The sequence below is a fragment of the Oncorhynchus tshawytscha genome, linkage group LG05 (assembly GCF_018296145.1).
Source record: "Oncorhynchus tshawytscha isolate Ot180627B linkage group LG05, Otsh_v2.0, whole genome shotgun sequence".
NCBI lineage: Eukaryota > Metazoa > Chordata > Actinopteri > Salmoniformes > Salmonidae > Oncorhynchus > Oncorhynchus tshawytscha.
This window is the reverse complement of record NC_056433.1, coordinates 65,660,601-65,666,600: the sequence shown is the minus strand read 5'-3', so window position 1 is coordinate 65,666,600 and position 6,000 is coordinate 65,660,601.

Genomic DNA, 6,000 nt, shown 5'->3' with positions numbered 1-6,000 from the left:
AATTTATTTCAATTGACTGATTTCTTTATATGACTGTAACTCAGTAAAATCATTGAAATTGTTGTATGTTGTGTTTATATTTTTGTTCACTATATACAGTGAGGGAAAAACGTATTTGATCCCCTGCTGATTTTGTACATTTGCACAATGACAAAGAAATTATCAGTCTATAATTTTAATAGTAGGTTTATTTGAACAGTGAGAGACAGAATAACAACAACAAAATCAAGAAAAACCCATGTTAAAAATGTTATAAATTGATTTGCATTTTAATGAGGGAAATAAGTATTTGACCCCCTCTCAATCAGAAAGTTTTCTGGCTTCCAGGTGTCTTTTATACAAGTAACGAGCTGAGATTAGGAGCACACTCTTAAAGGGAGTGCTCCTAATCTCAATTTGTTACCTGTATAAAAGACACCTGTCCACAGAAGCAATAAATCAATCAGATTCCAAACTCTCCACCATGGCCAAGACCAAAGAGCTCTCCAAGGATGTCAGGGACAAGATTGTAGACCTACACAAGGCTGGAATGGGCTACAAGATCATCGCCAAGCAGCTTGGTGAGAAGGTGACAACAGTTGATGCGATTATTCGCAAATGGAAGAAACACAAAAGAACTGTCAATCTCCCTCGGCCCGGGGCTCCATGCAAGATCTCACCTCGTGGAGTTGCAATGATCATGAGAACTGTGAGGAATCAGCCCAGAACTACATGGGAGGATCTTGTCAATGATCTCAAGGCATCTGCGACCATAGTCACCAAGAAAACAATTGGTAACACACTACACCGTGAAGGACTGAAATCCTGCAGCGCCCGCAAAGTCCCCCTGCTCAAGAAAGCACATATACATGCCCGTCTGAAGTTTGCCAATGAACATCTGAATGATTCAGAGGACAACTGGGTGAAAGTGTTGTGGTCAGATGAGACCAAAATGGAGCTCTTTGGCTTCAACTCAACTTGCTGTGTTTGAAGGAGGAGGAATGCTGCCTATGACCCCAAGAACACCATCCCCACCGTCAAACATGGAGGTGAAAACATTAAATCAAATCAAATCAAATTTTATTTGTCACATACACATGGTTAGCAGATGGTAATGCGAGTGTAGCGAAATGCTTGTGCTTCTAGTTCCGACAATGCAGTAATAACGAACAAGTAATCTAACTAACAATTCCAAAAAAACTACTGTCTTATACACAGTGTAAGGGGATAAAGAATATGTACATAAGGATATATGAATGAGTGATGGTACAGAGCAGCATAGGCAAGATACAGTAGATGATATCGAGTACAGTATATACATATGAGATGAGTATGTAAACCAAGTGGCATAGTTAGGCTAGTGGCTAGTGATACGTGTATTACATAAGGATGCAGTCGATGATATAGAGTACAGTATCTACGTATGCATATGAGATGAATAATGTAGGGTAAGTAACATTATATAAGGTAGCATTGTTTAAAGTGGCTAGTGATATATTTACATCATTTCCCATCAATTCCCATTATTAAAGTGGCTGGAGTAGAGTCAGTGTCATTGACAGTGTGTTGGCAGTAGCCACTCAATGTTAGTGGTGGCTGTTTAACAGTCTGATGGCCTTGAGATAGAAGCTGTTTTTCAGTCTCTCGGTCCCAGCTTTGATGCACCTGTACTGACCTCGCCTTCTGGATGACAGCGGGGTGAACAGGCAGTGGCTCGGGTGGTTGATGTCCTTGATGATCTTTATGGCCTTCCTGTAGCATCGGGTGGTGTAGGTGTCCTGGAGGGCAGGTAGTTTGCCCCCGGTGATGCGTTGTGCAGACCTCACTACCCTCTGGAGAGCCTTACGGTTGAGGGCGGTGCAGTTGCCATACCAGGCGGTGATACAGCCCGCCAGGATGCTCTCGATTGTGCATCTCTAGAAGTTTGTGAGTGCTTTTGGTGACAAGCCGAATTTCTTCAGCCTCCTGAGGTTGAAGAGGCGCTGCTGCGCCTTCCTCACGATGCTGTCTGTGTGAGTGGACCAATTCAGTTTGTCTGTGATGTGTATGCCGAGGAACTTAAAACTTGCTACCCTCTCCACTACTGTTCCATCGATGTGGATGGGGGGTGTTCCCTCTGCTGTTTCCTGAAGTCCACAATCATCTCCTTAGTTTTGTTGACGTTGAGTGTGAGGTTATTTTCCTGACACCACACTCCGAGGGCCCTCACCTCCTCCCTGTAGGCCGTCTCGTCGTTGTTGGTAATCAAGCCTACCACTGTTGTGTCGTCCGCAAACTTGATGATTGAGTTGGAGGCGTGCGTGGCCACGCAGTCGTGGGTGAACAGGGAGTACAGGAGAGGGCTCAGAACGCACCCTTGTGGGGCCCCAGTGTTGAGGATCAGCGGGGAGGAGATGTTGTTGCCTACCCTCACCACCTGGGGGCGGCCCGTCAGGAAGTCCAGTACCCAGTTGCACAGGGCGGGGTCGAGACCCAGGGTCTCGAGCTTAATGACGAGCTTGGAGGGTACTATGGTGTTGAATGCCGAGCTGTAGTCGATGAACAGCATTCTCACATAGGTATTCCTCTTGTCCAGATGGGTTAGGGCAGTGTGCAGTGTGGTTGAGATTGCATCGTCTGTGGACCTATTTGGGCGGTAAGCAAATTGGAGTGGGTCTAGGGTGTCAGGTAGGGTGGAGGTGATATGGTCCTTGACTAGTCTCTCAAAGATGCTTTGGGGGTGGTTTTCTGCTAAGGGGACAGGACAACTTCACCGCATCAAAGGGACGATGGACAGGGCCATGTACCGTCAAATCTTGGGTGAGAACCTCTTTCCCTTAGCCAGGGCATTGAAAATGGGTCGTGGATGGGTATTCCAGCATGACAATGACCCAAAACACACTGCCAAGGCAACAAAGGAGTGGCTCAAGAAGAAGCACATTAAGGTCCTGGAGTGGCATAGCAAGTCTCCAGACCTTAATCCAATAGAAAATCTGTGGAGGGAGCTGAAGGTTCGAGTTGCCAAACGTCAGCCTCGAAACCTTAATGACTTGGAGAAAATCTGCAAAAAGGAGTGGGACAAAATCCCTCCTGAGGTGTGTGCAAATCTGGTGGCCAACTACAAGAAACGTCTGACCTCTGTGATTGCCAACAAGGGTTTTGCCACCAAGTACTAAGTCATGTTTTGCAGAGGGGTCAAATACTAATTGCTCTCATTAAATTCAAATCCATTTATAACATTTTTGACATGCATTTTTCTGGATTTTGTTGTTGTTATTCTGTCTCTCACTGTTCAAATAAACCTACCATTAAAAACTGATCATTTCTTTGTCAGTGGGCAAATGTACAAAATCAGCAGGGGATGAAATACTTTTTTCCCTCACTGTATACAGAGTCAGTCATTTCTGGTACCATATTTACAATGTGCAGGGATACTGGAATGATAGGGGTAAGGTTACTAGGCATTAGGATATAAATAGAGTAGTAGCAGTGTATATGATGATTCGTATGTGAGTCGGTGCGTGTGTGTAGAGTCAGTATAAATGTATGTGCATATTATGTGAGTGTGTGCAAATGATGGAGTGTTTGTGTGTGTGTTAAGGAGTGCCATTGTGCGTGAGTGTGTAGGGCCCTGTGAGTGTGCATAGAGACAGTGCAACATTTTTTTATAAAATAAAATACATGGATCAACTCAGATACTCCTTGTAGCCATTTTGTTAGCTATTTAGCAGTCTTATGGCTTGCGGAGAGAAGCTGTTCAGGAGCCTGTTGGTGCCATACTTGATGCACCGGTACCGCTTGCAGTGTGAAAGCAGAGAGAACAGTTTATGGCTGCAACTCCCGTATGGACTCAGGAGAGGTGAAAGTCGAGAGCCATGCGTCCTCCGAAACACGACTCTGTCAAGCCGCACTGCTTCTTCACACACTCCCAGTCATTCCTGGATGAGTAGAGCTCAATGGTTGTCATGATAGGTGGTGTGTGAGATTGTGTTATATTTAACCATGTAACTCGGCATCTTGTACAAGGATGGGTACGGGGCAGTACTTTCACCTCCGGATGAAAAGCGTTCCCAAAGTATACTGCCTGTTACTCAGGCACAGAAGCTAGGATATGCATATAGATTGGTAGATTTGGATAGAAAACACTCTAAAGTTTCTAAAACTGTTTAAATAATGTCTGTGAGTATAACAGAATTGATATGGCAGGCGAAACCCCGAGGACAAACCATCCAGGGAGGGAAAAAATGTTGAGGTCACAGGATTTTCCATTTGTTTTCTATGGGATACCCTTATTATTAGAAACCTGGTTGCAGTTCTATGGCTTCCACTAGATGTCAACAGTCTTTAGAAATTGTTCTATGTTTTTCTTTTGAGAAATTAATAAGTAGTGCTATTCATGATAAGTGTCACTCCAGGGGTACTCTATTGTTTTGATACGCGTGAACTGGAGCATGCTTCATGTTTTTTTTATCCGATATTGGAAACAGTTTATTCCATCTTAAATTGTATTATTTACATTTTAGGGTACCTGAGGTTGGATTAGGAACGTTGTTTGAAATGTTTGGACCAAGTTTACAGGTAACTTATTAGATCCTTTTTAGGCAAGTTGGGCGAGTTGAAACCGGTGTATTTCTGAATCAACTAAAAAAAATTGGGACATAAAGAAGGACATTATCGAACAAAAGGACCATTTGTGATGTTTCTGGGACATTTTGGTGTGCCAACAGAAGATCTTCAAAGGTAAGGCATGAATTATATCACTATTTCTGACTTTTGTGGCGCACCTGCCTGGTTGAAATATGATTTTCATGTGTTCGTATGCGGGGCGCTGTCCTCAGATAATCGCATGGTTTGCTTTCGCCATGAAGCCTTTTTGAAATCTGACACAGCGGCTGGATTAACAAGAAGTTAAGCGTTATTTTGATGTATAACACATATATTTTCAAGAATGTTAAATATTTGAATTTGGTATTTTTGAATTTCACGCTCTGCAATGCTACCGTCCCACCTGCCCATAGAAATAGAAATAATAATAAATCATTATTTAAATATTTGGAGAAATGGTACAAAGCAGAGACAGTTTGAGATGGTGGTGGTGATAGGGAGGGGGTAGGGTGTGTATCTGTGTGACATTTTTAAAATTAATACAAAAAGATGATGATAAGCAATTAGTTGAGCATAGAATCTGATTTTAAAAATAATTACACAATATGAAAGCAAGTGTAATTACCATTGGTGCCTGTGGCCTTAGCAGGTGATTTAAGATTTTGTTGATTATATTAATCTCCACTTCACATTCTGTAGTGTGCTCTGGCAGATATAATAGAGGACTTTTAACTCCTCTCCTCGTTTATATAGAAACTGTTGCTTCTCAAACAAAATGTTCTGTAAGGGTTTGTTTGTGGTCCAAAACCTTCTGTTCAATGTTCAAAATTACATTCGTGTGGTCAGTTTTTGACCTGAGTGAGGGTTGAAAAACATGCATGCTACTTTTGCTGCTCTGCTGACCATTATTGTTATAATAATATAATTACTCATTATGTAAAGTGAGACCAAGGTAAAGGATATTAGTTTGACCATGATTTCAAGAGCATGGATTTCTCTATCATGGAGTCACGAATGACCTAGATGGAAAACCTTAAAATAATATTTAGGGTATAGTATACACTCTTGTTAGTAGGATGAACTAGCAAATTGTGATCAGTGGGTAAAGTATGAACCACAGAACTAGAATGTGTGATTTCATTTATATGACATGAACTAGTGTGGATATCTTATTAGAGTGACAATATTCAATCATATTCTATGATAGTGTCCACCGGTCTTCACTTCGCTCTATTGAGACTCCTCACCAGACAAATGGATCTTGATAACTGCCTGCTCTTCTCAGAGACACAATGAGTGCTATATTATCATTGTTGCACATCAGTATTTACTGCTTCCAGAGGGGCTTTTCCACAGCTCACTAAAGATGGAAAAACACAGGATAATTGTAGACACTCACAGGACACTGGTATATGAGTTGCGTACAGCTGTTTTCTA